The sequence below is a fragment of the Elaeis guineensis genome, chromosome 2, assembly GCF_000442705.2.
Source record: "Elaeis guineensis isolate ETL-2024a chromosome 2, EG11, whole genome shotgun sequence".
Lineage (NCBI taxonomy): Eukaryota > Viridiplantae > Streptophyta > Magnoliopsida > Arecales > Arecaceae > Elaeis > Elaeis guineensis.
In genome coordinates this window covers 94359338-94373367 of record NC_025994.2, presented here as the reverse complement: position 1 = coordinate 94373367, position 14030 = coordinate 94359338, and the positions used below count along the sequence as shown (strand labels likewise).

Below are 14030 nucleotides of genomic sequence, written 5' to 3'. Positions count from 1 at the left end.
ATTGATGGAATATATAGCTATATATTTGAATAACTTTATCGAATGGATGCTTATTTATTATTAATAACAAAAATATTATGCCCCCTGCCTCTTGAATAGTTTAATCTCATTAAAATTGAATCACCATTCAAAAAGTATTTTCAGTTTTTCTACAATTTTGAATTTTATTAGTGGAGGTTTATTCAAGGGTAAAATAAAAAGCTGAAATTAAATTTAAATAAAGCTTAAAAATAAACTCTTTTCAAATTTATTCATGTTTTACTCCAAAAACAAAAAATTATTCGTGTTTAAGGCCGTTGTACAGTGGCGGTTAATGTTTGCACGGCCTTTAACGGAGGTATTCCAAACAGTCATGACGGCCGTTACGGGATACCGGAATATAGGGCCCGTGGCTTCAGGGTTTCTCCACAGGTAACGACCGCCAAGATTCCCTCGCTGGAAAAGGGCTCAGTCCGTACACTTCTCAAACGTCTAGATTTCTCAAGATTTATTTCTCCGAAATCCGATTCCTTTGATTCTTGATATCTTCCCCCTATTGGATCTCTCTCGGTTTCGGTCGATGTCGTTCGTGCGTCTCGGAGACATCGACATCAAATCACCGAACCTCTCCCGTCATGCTGGACTTCGATCTCTCTCTGTGTTCGATCTTTTCTTGATTGCCCCGCTTCCTATCGTTTCTTGGATTTAAGTTTTGGTGGTTTAAAGGCTTTTGTTGGGATATTTGGAGTGAAATTGAATGGCGGAACGCTCAGAGAGAGAGAGAGAGAGTAGGAACTTGGTGAAGATGGATTCTGCGGAATCTCGATGGGTCTTCCAGAACGAGGACGAGGAGGGCTCGGAGGAAGAAGGGGAGGAATCGCGCACCGAACGAGTTTCGAGTCAGAAGAAGAAGATTATATGTAGCAGGGGCTGATTAGGACCGGTCCCCGGATCGATTCCTTTGACGTAGAGGTCCTCGAGCTCCCCGGAGCCCACAGAAACGACCACGAGGCATGATTAGGCCTTCCACACTTTGTTAACTGGATCTTAATTTTCGGTATCTTGATTTATCCGACGTGCTGTCTAGCTTAATTTGATAGTTGAACGGACAAAGAAGCTTTAAAGATTGAATCGTGATTGGCAGTTGCAAGCATAATTTATGATTTCCTGAGTTCATGAATTGTTACTTCTGTGAAATTGAAGTTTGGAAAAGTTTGTAAGTACGTGAATAATTCTTTCTGAAATTTTCCTACCCAATTGCAGGAGTTTCATTTGCGCAGGAATGTTACACTTTTTCTTCAGACAGTTGTGATTGTATTTGGGGATTTCCGGGCGAGCCTACTGTACACTTTTGATGTGATGTTCAACAAATATTCTATTAGTGTGAAAGAAATTCTTGGAGCACCCTCTCTTGTTATATATCCTTTGATTTTGATGCCTTTGATGAAGTAAATCTTTATTGTTCTGTTGGTTAATGACGGTGAAGGTATGCAGGGGGTTGTAAATATTTATTTGCTTTTGGTCCTTATTGTATTTAGCTATTGCACTGAAAGAGTTTAACTTAGTGTTCTTTCATTTCTCCTGCCTAATTTTTTTTTTCAGGGGGGCACGTTTGCTCATTGATATGCAGGAATGGAAGGCAAGTTTTCTCCCAAACCAATTGCCTTCTGATGCTCCTATATCGGGTTTCCTGCTCAAGGTCCCATCACCGAACCTTGAGATGTCTCGAAAAATTAAGGAAAGTCTTGAGACTTCATTAACATCGAAGAAGCTACCTCTAATGTTGGTGCTGTTTGGCACCTCCATGGTCGTAGCAGATGGAGTTGTCACCTATTTACATTGTACTCTCATCAGTATCAAACAAAATGCTTCTCAACGTATTATTGCAGAATATAATAACCTCTATCAGTTTCTCAGCCAAATGAATGTATAGAATGTTCATTCTTTGTTTATCTCCTTGTCATTATTTATACCATTTTGTTTGTTTCTTTTGAAAATTACAGCCATGCCAGCTGTGAGTGGACTGAAGGTCCGAATAGTTAGTGTTCAACAAGGTAAACCTCTATTTTTAGTTGCTAATAGCAGAAAATCTTGGTATTCTTTGTTTCAGCATATTATGCTTAACCAGCTTGTGAAAAATGATCATGCACTGGTATTCTTACAATTGTTCTGTTAATTCAGATAATATCCGCATATTATATTGCAGTTTTCTATTATAAATTCAAGAATGGATGCATATTTTACCACTGCATGCTTGCAGGAAATGTCATTCTATTTGTTAAATATGATAGTTTTTGATGGTTAATCTAGCAAGTAGTTGTCTCATTTTCATGCATATATTGGAAGGGCCTTGAAGCATGCCCGTGCCTTCTATATCTCACTTTATTTTCCCATTTGACAGGCCATTGGTGTATACATATGTTCACAGTAAGGTAATCGTAAAATGTAGGTAAATCAATTCAATATAGTCCTCATAAATTGAAAACCTTCCTAATACTACCTATTAATCAAATTAGATTTTTTTCTGGCATGTATATACTAAAACCAGGATTTTGAATCAAGAAGGATCTTTAAAAACCAGGTTTTTTTCTGGCATGTATATACTTATTGTTATGTGTTTCATATTTGCTAAGATTTTCATAACATTTATTAATTTTCAGTCTTTAAATGAGCTAAGAATACATAACTAGCATGAATTACAATCTATATCAGCTACTTCTGCTTCCCAGGAGCTTGTTTCAAGATCATCATGAATTCATGATGAATTGCAACTCTACGATCTGATGGTGGAGGCCAACATAAATCCTTATTCTCAGCAAATGTTCGATATTGGATCTGCAATGTAGTTGCACTCTTTCATTGTTTGGATGAAATAAAACAGTTGATGAATCGTATTGAAGATGAATTAATTGCAGTGAGTGATTCATCCACCATCTTTGATTCTTCTGCACACTGATTTTCCAAGTAGTTGTTCTTTAGCTGATAGATCTTAAATTATAGGATCCTCAAGTATTGTGTTTTTTTAGTAAGGTCATTGAATCATTGGCTAACACTTGTTCAATGATTGGGCATTCAGCTTCCCAATTAATTCTGACTGGATTTGTCATTGGCTAGCTCTGTAAGAAATGGGTCTTCAAATGCCACTTTTTGTCTCCTTCATGTCATCTTTGCCCAAATGCTAGCCTCCTCTTGAATAGCCAATGTGGAACACAGAAGATCACTGAAAAATGTGGGGCTTGCAGTAGCTTTTTTGTCAAAGACATGTGCTATGTTATCTGAGCACTCCTGAATTGTTGCCTTCCAAGTACTCTACATGGTTAACCAGACTTTTGGCCATGGATATGGGGCAACATATCAGTTGAGAAAAGATCGGCTTCAATCAGCCTTCCATGTGGTGTATGTCAATAACCACAGTCTTCCTACCAATTTTACTGTTTACATTATACAGCTTGTGACTTCTTTCCTCTTTTGTTGTGTCATGAGAAGCTAGTGCATTGAATGCTTTACTGATCGTAACATTTTCCTGGACTTATTTTTCGGTCGTGGTAGACTGTATTTCTACTCCTAATAACCAGATTGTTTTCACTCTGTTGGAGGCTAGGGTTCTAGATAAAGTAAAAGTAGGATGGTAATCCATGACATGAACCAACCCACGATAAGCAGGTTCTGGTTTGACATAAATGGTTTTGGTTTATAAACAGGCCAACATGACTGAACCTCTTTACTAAATAGTTTGGATTCAGGTTCAGATTTCTGACCCCTTTAACCCATTTATACCTGTAATAGTTGGTTTAAGTCAGGCTGATCCATTACAACATGTTTATGACTCTTCTGCCTATGTCAAATCGGATACACAGGTTCCTGGAGACTGGAGCTGACTTGATATGTTTCTTAAGCAGCCAAAAGTTTAGGTGGTCAGGTTGGGTAATCTTTTTATTAAATGGGTCAGATTTAGGTTCCAATTTTTGTCCTGCTTGATAAACAGGCTAGGTTCAGACTGGCACTTTTTTTCTTCTAAAATCTGCATCTCAGACCAGCCCCTGAACTTGAACCTGCCTAACCAATTGTCATCTCTAATTAAAGGATCTTTTTTTCCAGAAGTCCTGCAAGTTGAAAGAGGGTTTCCTTTATGTACCAAAAAAAGAGAAAGAGGGTTCATTTAGGATGTTGATTTCCATTCATGTGATCAGCTTGCGAGTTGGTCCTTTTAGTGGGAATTTGAAGTTAAGAATATGTGGAGGTTAATATTACAATCTGACTGCAAATGTTATGTAGGAGAGGTAGAGATCAGACTCTTCACAAGTGAACATTTGTTAGTATATTCACCTTCTTGATTTCAACCTAATTAGAAAGGGAATGTGTACAGGATGTAGATCTGACCTTGAAGTTCACATCAATATTCTGACCTGATGTTTTCTGATATTGTTCACATTTATCGCGCATGGCAAAAATCCAAAGGCTGTGCTCACAATCATGACACAGTTGGAAGAAATTATCAGTTTTTGCTTTTTCATTCAAACATAAAGAACGAAGTGCTAACACAGTTATAGATTTATTTATATGAATTCATGCTTCCATTTTTGAATTTCTACATCATATAAATGTTGGTTATTCTTTGACATATCAATTTCATGAATAATATGTCACATTTGAAGGAAAAGATCTGTGTCCTTTTCCAGGCATACTTACACTTTTATGCTTCACACTGATTTTCCTAGGGAAGTGAGCCTGTCTGGCAGTATTTTCTGTGCTCGATCGTTATTCTATAGACCTTCGATATTTGTAATGGAAACTAAATTTGTAAGATTGAAATGATGCTTCATTATTTTATCTAGTTATCTGCTCTTTCACGTTGCACTGCTGCAGTTATTCATTTTAATTTTTCCTATTATTATTGCAGATGAAGTGGTGATGATTTTGGTTGCATTTCCTATAGTCTTGTTCAGTGTCCTGAGGTTTGGGATGAGTAAAGTGGGACTTGTGGTGTGCCCTGCTTTGATCATATTGTTTTGCCTTCCTGGGGGCATTGGGATCTACAAGCTCCTTAAATATGGGATAAAAGTTTTGAGAGCATTCTATCCTCTTTAGATTTATCATTTTTTAAGAGAAATCCAACTCGTGCTTGGATGTCCCTTGGGGGCTGTCTTCTGTGTGCCACAGGTAAGGATGGTATTCAGTGTCCCTTGGCATCACTTTATTAAGTACTATCTCAGCTATTTGAAGAGTGTGGGTGGTGGCATGCTATCTTTTTTTTTCTATAATTTGACCTTATCTGGAAAAGTGCTGCTTCTATCACAATTCAGGTCAACAGCTCAGGAATACTGTGTATATTTATCTTATAGGATTGTTATTTTGTTACTTGAAATGCAGGTCTTCACCCAAATACTCCTAAAAGCATATAAATCTGTGTATGACATATTAAATAATCGCTTAGGTTATCATTGTCGTGGTGAGGACCTTTTTTTTTCCTGGAACCTAATAGGAAATGTCATTTCTCTGAAGATCCATGATATGTATGTCAAATTCAAAAGAGATAAGAGATTGTTCTTGGCATCTGTTTGCTCCACATTCTTACTGGGTGCTGAATATAATCTACTATTGCAGGATTTTATATATAATTGGATATTTAAGCGGTAGGTATAAGAGATCAAGAGGTTTCAAGGAACTAAATTTGGGACTTAAAGGGTTTTGGATTGCTGGAGAGAACAGGAAAGGTTTCTCCTCGAAAATTACTGGAGGTACTGGCCTGATTACTGTATTAACAAGAAACAAACAATAGTCATCAAGATCATGGGACAACGGTCAATATATATTACAAGTGCTGACTTGATTCTAAATTAAACAATAAAAGCTGTTAATTCTTATATGAGCCCATCACAACTTTTATATATGAGTTACATTATTGTTTTAAAACTGTCTTCATGTACTATAACCTGAACACTTATCATCCAGAGAGCAATTTTAAATCAAAACTGTAAGAGTTGGATGAGATCTGAAGTTTGATGAGCCATAGTTTTACATCTCTTCAGGAGATTGTATCAATGTATGATATAGAAAATGTATATCATTATTGCCATACCATAGATTTTTTAAAACAAAAATAAGTTTGTTCTCACAATAGGTCAGTCTAGAAAACTTTTATGGCTCCATCATGATGATCTGGAGGCAGAAAGAAGGGTGAGATATGAAGCGATAAAAGAAAATAAAGAAAAAACAAACTATTCTTGTAGATCTTGTAACCTTAGTTTGCTCCAATACCATTTTGTAACTCTACATCTCTGTGATAGTACAACTGAGGGCTGATTAACCCAGACCTGATCTTCTTACAAGGAGCACAAATAACTTGCAGAGAAATGCATATGAGAACTAGAATGCTATCTTTTGGCAGAAGGGCTGATGGGATTTTAATTTCTTGAACTATGACAATTCTTAATATTATCTAACAAAAATATAAGGTAATAGTTAAGAAGTTTATGAATCAACAATTGTTGAAACTTTTAGACAACTTGGTTGAGATGTCATCTGAAGAGTTATATTCATCTTACAGCATCTTCAATACCATGAGAGGAAGGAGAAGCAATGCGTAAATAAATACTGCTCTAGATATCAATGGACTCGTCGATCAACCAATGGAGGGAATAGAAGCAAGGTATAGGCAAAGGTGGGAGGGATGAGAGATCAAGCTGGCATGGGGGCAAAGGCAATAACATCTGAGCAAAGCAAGCCCTAGAAATCAGCAGGGTATGAATTTGTCTCCTTCGGTATAGGCTGTCCTAGCTCATTTGGTCCCAAAAATCCAAAGGATACAATCTTCTTAAGGCTGAGTTAGAAAGCTTTGTTTGTAGAGTTGGCCTTGGAAAGTTTTGGAATAAGAAGGGGGAATTCGCAGATAATTCAGATGTAGAGCTTGTAGGGCTTTGAAACCAAATACATTATCCACAATGGAAGTAAACATATTAGTAACAGAATCTTTTTCAAAAAGGTCTAAAGGATAAGCTACATAAGCAATATATTGATTTTCTTCCTCGACAATGGTTTTGATGTGGTAGCATCATCCTTTATAACGATCAAGACTGGTAAGTTCGTTAGTCCACCATGAGATAGGCTAAAAAATTGGCAATTGAATTGAGAAAGTTTTCCGCAATTGACCGGGAAGGGCTAGTAGAAGAGGGAAGGGCTGGAGGGCAGATGTCATCAGAAGAGTTATATTCATCTTAGAGCATTCTCAATACCATGAGAAGAAGGAGAAGCAACTTTTAAAATTCCATCAATTAATGTGTACATCAAAGGAAAATCTGAAATGCATATTGACTAGATATCCTTGATATAATTCTTTGTCAGAGAAGGCTCCTAATTTGTCAAATTAATGGATGCAGATAGCTTCGATGAAAAGTAAAATTAAAATAACGTTAGATATCACTTGAATGACCCACTCGAATAATTAATATTACATGAATATGAAAATTATGTGCAAGAGGAAACTGAAATATCTTAACTGCCAGTAAGTCCCTACACCTCAGCAAGATTCTTCCATATCTCCTCCATCGCTGGTTAATTAATTATGTGTATTTATTATGATGAAGTATGACCGTCACTTGCATTGTTAATTACATTTCAGGGTCTGAGGCAATGTCTGCAGATCTTTGCTGCTTCTCTGCTTGGACAGTTCGGGTAAGGCATCGCTTAAGTTTACTTATTCATATCTTCTTCTATGTGTACCTTCCATGGTTGATTGATTTCGCTATTTATTGCAGCTTACCTTTATGTTTCTGGTTCTGCCTTGTCCCCTGCTGGGATACCTTGGTTCTGCATTCCTTATGAAAGACTTAACTAAAAATCAGCTGGTCTTCTTTTCATCTATTCCAATTAAGCTACATTGATCCCATTTCTTTTCTTGTCCACGAGCCTTTTATTTACCAACATGATCTGTCATATAATTTGTGGTGCCATTTATATATGAGTTGTATTGTAATTGACTTATCTGTGAAGAACACTTTTGAGGGTCTAAACCCTCCAATGCCAGAGGTATCAAGTTTTCTTTTGGTTTTGCTGTTTAATAGATACTAAGGGGAAAATACATTATCTGTAATTGCAGGCAGAGCTTCCTGGCCAGTCTTCTTCATAGCTAATATAGCTGCATTGATTGCACGTCGGGCAATGCAACAGCAACATTTTCATGCATAAAACAATCAACAGCTCTAGGTTGTTTTCCATGTCTAAAATTATTCACACATCTCCATAGTTCATGGGCCAGATATATATTCCGTTGATAAGCATGTTTTTGCTGGTTTACTCCCTGGGATTTCTCACCTCCTTTGGAAGCATAAATGGGGTTGGCCATGCATACGGTATTTCAAATCGGACTGAACTCTTATCCTTAAACATGCACAATCTACTCTTATTGTCTTTTATGCATTAATCTTCCTTATATTTCTCTTATGTTGGATCTATCCTGCCATCATTCCTTTGCTTGGAGTGATGATGACGACTACAATCGTAGTAACTATTATTATGTTTCTAATATGGCAGATTAACATCATAGCTATGCAATGCTTTCTCACCTTCTTTCAAGGGCTGGAATTATTTCTCTTCAGTTTTGGGCAGTGTGGGAGATGGAAGCTTGGTCTTATTGGTCTTTGCAGCAGCACTGTTTATGATTATGTACGTGTGGAATTGTGGCAGCAAGTTGAAGGATGAAACTGAAGTAAAACATGAAGCTTTAGATGGATTTGATGATGGAGTTGGTTGCAATCTTCTGTTCCATTAGAGCAGCTGGAATTGTCCAGGTTTACAGCGAACTGGTGAAAGGAATCCCGACAATGTTTGGCCACTTTCTGACCACCTTGTCAGCAGTTCATTCAATGATCATATTTGTCTGCATAAAGTATGTACCAGTTCCTGTGGTGCCTCAGAATGAAAGGTCTCTTTCAGCGGGTCTACTGGAAAAGTTATCACATGTTTCATTGCATTGCTGGGTATGCTGAACTCCGAATCTTTATAAATGGCCATTTAGATAGCAACATTTTTAAAGCATATGCAACAGCTATAACCTTTTTTTTCTGAAAATTGTCGGGACACTACTTTTTTCAAATTTCAATTTATGGTATTTCATGGTATATTTATCAGTCAATATTTCATGGTAGCGGTGAGGTTCCTTTAACCTATTGGCTAATTCAACTGTTTATCAGTGAAGTGCCAGGCTCTAAATCTAACGGTGTATTAGTTGAAAACTAGTATGTAACCTCCACAATAAATGTGTACAATTTTTTTTAATCTTTTTCCAAATTATTTTGAAATGTAATATAGCAGTGTAATAAATATTACAACATTACAATAGCTATTTCTTGAAGCCATTGGGTAAATTGTATATATGCAGACTACAGTTTAGAGTATACTAAATTTCAACACAATAGATTTGTCGACTGACTTGAGATTGAGTTAAAATTAAATTACGAACATGTAATTGTTCTATATGATTTTGTTATATGATATTATACAAGCGCATATTGTTCATCACTTACTCTATGAACTTATTCCAGAATGGTCGCTTAATGCATGTATGGCTATAAGGATGTAGGCAAAGAGCACCAGCTATTTGAACGGCTTTTGATTGAGAAATTTATATGTTGAGAAGCCCAGGAGCGTTTGGGAGAACCGCAAACATGTTTCAGAGTTCTTGTAGCTCCCAATGGCAGTGTGTATTGTCTTGGTGTTGGATATGTAATATTATGTTCAATCAACAAAGAAACTAGATATGCTTCCTTCAGCAACACAAGTGTTAATACCTCCACTCGTTTCATTGTGTATGAAATGGGTACATGGAAAAGTGAAAATATGAGCCGAGTCGTTACAACGGTGTACAGCCTTCAACAGCCGAATTATGCTGTCCAATACATGATGGTAGTGGAAGTTACATTTTACAATCAGATCAACAAGTATATTCCTCACAGATTTTACTATCAAATTACAAGCAGATTTATCTCAGATTTTAGAATCACATTTGCAAGCAGATCTATCTAAGACTTTTCGTGGAGGAAAGATCTATTGCAAGTTTCACAATCAGATTTTACGATCGCAGTTTACCATCTCATTTTATAATTAGCTTGACCACCAAATAGATATTTAGGTTAGAATCTTAAGGTTGCATTTGGTAGCTAGTAATCTATCCAGATTATTGGTAATTTAAAGAGATCCTATCAGATTATCATGTTTGGTATGTTTTTTAGATTGATAATCCGGATTATCTCTCATAAGATAATCTGAATTACCAAGAAGAGGGATGGCTATCCAGATTACTATTACTTTAGTAATCTTGCAATAAAATTTTTAAACGAAACTGTCTTTCTCCCCTCCTCCCTCCCCATGCGGCGCCACTCGTCGCTCGCCTGTGCCTCTGACGGTAGGGCCGTTCCCTATGTCACCATTGTGGCCCTTACCGTCGTCTTTCCTGTCGCCACCATCCATCCCACGGTCTTCTTCCTCACGATGGGTAGCGAAAAGAGGGAGGCCAAAACCGACGTCCTCTTCTACAAAATCCGGCCAATGACGGTCGGAAATCAGTCGATCGGCGAGCCGCCATCATCTCCTTAGCGGCAGTCGCCGGCAATCAAGAGGAAATCACTGATCTATTGAGATTTGACGGTCTCAAAGGGATGACCGTATATGAAAAGAAGAGACAACCGACCGACCATATCTTTCCTGACCCTTGCCGCCTTTTTCTATCGGTACGGCCTCCGGTGGGATGGGTGAGGACGGCGGCGTGGGTGGATGAGGGCAGTGATGGAGATGGCCGCGAGGGGTGTGGGGTGCACGTTCACTGAGAGGCCAGGGGGTGGTGCGGGAGGGTGAGAGGAGGCACGGACGGTCGGGGGGCTGTGCTTGATGGCTAGGTGTGTGGGGGGAGGGGGGAGGAGGCGTTGAGGTGTGGCGTACGTGAGAAGGAGGGGGAAAAAATAAAAATATAATAATAATAATAAGTATTTAAAAATAATAAAAAAATTAAATAATCTGATTATTTAATAAAAAATATTTTTTTTCATATAATAATTTTTATCATTAAAAAATTAAATAAATATGTTAAAATGTTAAATTAATAATAAAGATATTTTAAAAATTTGATGTTATATTATCAGTAATCTGATTGTCATATTAAACATGTCAATTAAGATTTTCGATAATTTTACTATAACATTATCTGTATGTACCAAACACAGTAATCAACATTACTAGCAATCTATCTAGATTGTAAGTAATCCAGATTACCACTGCCTGGTAATGCACCAAATGTAATCTTAGTTCAAAGTAAATAAATCTGTTGCGGAAGATTTCTAACCTCGTACGAAAATGACTGGAGCAAATGGAAGACATACGAAGTAACATTCCTGCAAAACAAATCTTAATCAGAATTGGCTCCGACGAGGATCCTCCGACGGTCAAGTCAGGAAACTGACACAACAGAGGAGAGGGAGAGTAAAAAGTATTTTCTGAGACACACATGTGAGCGTATTTGGGGTCTCCTTCTTACCTCCATTTAGAGAGAGATTAGTGATGATGAGTGGTATAGATTATGTCAGTTGGTGAGTTACTTTTTGCCTATCGTGTAGCCGATAAAGGAGGCGACATGACATGGGCCTAGTAGGCACGTGGAAGGTGACTAGAATTACGGTGATGTATCCTGACTTGACATATTTAGACAAAAGTCATTATTAACCCTTAGATTTGTCCGTGTGGTTGGTGTTTATTGTCCTATGCCCGATCCCTCCTTGGACATCGAAGTCGAGAGACCTAAGGGAGTCTTTACTATTAAATAGGGAGCATTGGCCAAAGAAGAGGATCGATCGGTTAGCTCGAGTTCGTCCATCCATGGGTTGGTAGAGATTGGGATTGGCAGCGGAGATATGGATATCAGAAGACTTCCCGCAGGGTCCTATTCGGAGGATCAATATTATGGAGGCCAACCTTCTAGAAATGATTGGTTGTAATAGTAAAAGATCCTTAGTCCGATTAAGAGTAATAATTGGCCAAGAATCTTAGAGAATAGTTGTGTCTTTTCTGATTCAATACTCGGTGTCTTGAAGTTACTTTTAGGGGGGATCGACTGTCGATGGGTTCGAAAGGGAACGGGATCATATGGCCGAGTTGGGGATCAGTAACGCCACTTTAGTCGGGGTGGCTCCAAGAGAATTAGGGTCAACAGTAAAAAGACGAGAGTTATTATGACTGTCCTGTTGCATAGAGCCATGTGAGGCACTTAAATATCTCTGACAGAGATCATGAATTGGCTTGGCGTGCAGCTAGCCGTGAAAGTAGTGACAAGACATGATGTGGGATAGATGAGTAGAGCGACATAACTGCATGATAGGACTTTTTGATCAACAGGACCCTCATCAGACGTTCTATAGCTTAAACCCTGAGTAAGAATCGGGTAGAACGTGATGGCACCGAATCTCTTGGAGGGGGGATTCGGTTCTGTGTGGTAAGACCGAACCTCCTTTCTATGTGGTAAGATCGAACCCTGGAGGGGGGATCGATTCTGCTCGACAGCTGATGGAGGCGAGCTCTAACCGTAGAAAGACATCTTCCGTTCAACAATTTTTTTTTTTTTTTTCTGTAGATAGTTTCCGAAAACATCCATTCAATAATTCTTTTAGATCAATCACTGATGATATTCCAGTGGTATTCAAGATATATCTCACCAAACGGGTCAAGGATCTTAATAATTTTTGTTAGCCTGTAATGGCCAACGGTTCACCCCCCAATCAGTCCCCAACAAAATCGGTTGCGGTTCTAACGGGGGATGTGGTGGTGGTGACAACGGACGTGATGGAGTTGAGTGTAGGAATCTCTAAGAAGGCTATTTTTAGGGAAGGATGGCTGGATTCATTAAGCTCGGTAACAAGGGTGACGGTGGTTGCTGACACTGGGACACAGCATGGCCAGCATGGGTTGGAGGCAGCCCGAAGAGAGAGAAAGAGGGATGGAGAAAAGGAGAGGGTGAGAAAGGGGACGGGAGGATCTCACCGACGCCAAGCGTTGCCGATGCCCTCGCGTCGACATTGGACCTCAATGCAGTGGGGAAGAGGAAAGAAAAGAAGGATGTGGGGGAGGACAGGGTGCGATGGCAAGCAGCCCAACAGAATCTGGTTTTTTATTTTCGGAGGTCTGATTGGAATATGAAAAATACTCTGATATTGGATGTATGGAGTATTTCGTACCCCAAAATCAGATAAGGGACCAAAAATATTATACTGTCAAGAAATATTCAACAAGTTTGGCATCGAAGCAGAGTCTTAAATGCTGATAAATTTAACTATCAAAATCAGACAAGGGACCTCGTGAGGACCACAAATCCACTAAAGTGGTAAAGTGGGGCCCGAATAAACTTTGGGCTACATTGTGGGCTATCATGGAGATCAAGTTACCTTCTCCATGCCGCTTGTCTCAGCCTAAGCAAAGATCCCTTCCCCGCACATCCAGGCACGCATCTTTAAACATCGATAGACTCGCAGGTGAGAGCCTGAGGCTGTGACCGGGATCCCCCCACCTAAGAAAAGACCGGATCAATCTCAAGCACAACACAAGCTCGAAGAAAGCGAGCAGAAGCATCCTTCTCCCAGAAGAAATCCCCCCAACATTCGTCAACTTCGAAGTCTTTTAAAAAGAACAATTTGGGAAGACCCGCCGAAGTCCTTAGCGCCCTCCACATTCCCTCTAATAAGTTTGGAATCTCGTGACCTAATCTCCCCACTATCCCTTGTTAATTAATATTTAATGATTGCTTCACGTTGCATTCTCCTTGACCTCTCCTTCCATGCCAAGCTTGTTTTGCAGTGACGGCCATTATAAAACTCGGACGGTGATTATAATGCCTAAACCTTTTCCATCAAGTTTAAATAAGATCATTATCTAGTGGTTATCACTTTGTAGCGGTATAACAAACGTGATTTTACAATTTTCATTGTTCACCAAATTAAAATAATATTTTCGAAAATTTAATTTCATGCATCAATTTAAAAACAATGTTGCGCCGGTACAGCATGCAGTAACAATAA

General features: G+C 38.5%; 1 pseudogene; it reads left to right on the top strand.

Annotated features, from left to right (window-relative positions):
- Positions 1 to 389: 389 nt before the first annotated feature.
- LOC105052496 (potassium transporter 7-like) lies at positions 390 to 10569 on the top strand (annotated as a pseudogene).
- The last annotated feature ends 3461 nt before the right edge of the window (positions 10570 to 14030 follow it).